Source organism: Gossypium arboreum, chromosome 1, assembly GCF_025698485.1.
Source record: "Gossypium arboreum isolate Shixiya-1 chromosome 1, ASM2569848v2, whole genome shotgun sequence".
In the NCBI taxonomy this organism is placed as follows: domain Eukaryota; kingdom Viridiplantae; phylum Streptophyta; class Magnoliopsida; order Malvales; family Malvaceae; genus Gossypium; species Gossypium arboreum.
The window spans coordinates 119899479-119900821 of record NC_069070.1 but is presented as its reverse complement, the minus strand read 5'-3'; the positions used below and the strand labels follow the sequence as shown (position 1 = coordinate 119900821).

General features: G+C 36.0%; 1 long non-coding RNA gene across 1 annotated transcript; it reads left to right on the top strand.

Annotated features, from left to right (window-relative positions):
* LOC128295723 (uncharacterized) lies at window positions 1-1343 on the top strand. Its single transcript, XR_008286286.1, has 2 exons — window positions 1-246; window positions 969-1343. It is a non-coding gene; the product is annotated as an uncharacterized LOC128295723 (long non-coding RNA).

The following is a 1343-nucleotide window of genomic DNA, read 5'->3' as shown; positions in this document are numbered from 1 at the left end:
ATTTGGTCATTATTTTCCATTTTAAGGGAAAAATTACTCGGTGTGTTACCAAACCCAAACTCACGGATAGGTGAGACCATCATAAGCCGCCTACTTTCTTTTCTGCTGTGTCTGCATTCGAGTTTCCCACTCCCCCTTGTACCTGTAAGAATAAAGACAAAGCCGCCCCGTTTATGGATCATTAAAAATGTTGTCTTGATGGAAAATATTTGCAATTAAGCTGCTAAAAAGACAAAATTCAACAAGGTAGTTTTGCTCTCTCCTATCCTTTTCAAATTGTTATTGGTTTTTTTGGATATAGCTTGTTTGGGGGGGGGGGATTTTCTTTGATTTTTCAGCTAGAAAAATGTACTAGCTTGATTGGTTTTTTGGGTAAATTTCAATTATTGGAAACTTGGGTATTTATGTTTACCTTCTTCTCTTCCAAACCCACCATTTCTTTCTTTCTAATTCCAGGTCAAGCTTTTGCTTTCAGCTGTGAACAAAAGATTCTATTTTTTCTTTTAATGATTTGGGGATTGGATAATACGAGTGATTTAATTGGTCTCACGAGTGTAATTTTGTTTTGATTGTTTGATTTACTGTACAAGATATTTATGTATTACTTGACTACAAACTGCTTTATCGTTTTCATGGTCTACTTTTCATTTTACTTTGATTTTACAAGTTCTACAAAGTTGGGTATGTCTTTTCAAGTGTCACCGTTATCACAGATTTGTGTGAAGTGCATAATTCTAGTGGCTTCTGCTAGTTTGTTGGATTGAACCTCTTTTGTTCTTTTATGGTTTTTGCTATCATAATATGAGAATCTTTTTCCTCTTTTGTTGAATTTCTTGCCGACTTTCATTAATTAACCTGATAACTTAGTGTTTGTAACTGCTAGATATTGCAGAATCTAAGCGTCTTTCTCAATGTTGTGAATCATGCATATTGGTGTTTGAATGTTATGATCTACCTTTCTCCTTCAGGTATATGAAGGAGTGAGAGCTTAGGTGGTTCAATCAGAATGGATGCTTGCAATTGCATTGAGCCGCAATGGCCGCCAGATGATCTGTTAATGAAATATCAATATATTTCCGACTTCTTCATTGCGCTTGCTTATTTCTCAACTCCTCCAGAGCTTATTAACTTGTGGACTTTTACAATGCATACGAGAACCGTGGCAATGGCAATGACGACTGCTGTGGTATCACGTGCAACTGCCTTGATGCTGGTACATATTATTCCTGATGTATTGAGTGTCAAAACCCGAGAATTATTTTTGAAAATTAAGGCCGCCGAGCTCGATAGAGAAATGGGTCTAATTCGTACACAAGAGGAAACATGAGAATTATTTTTCAAAA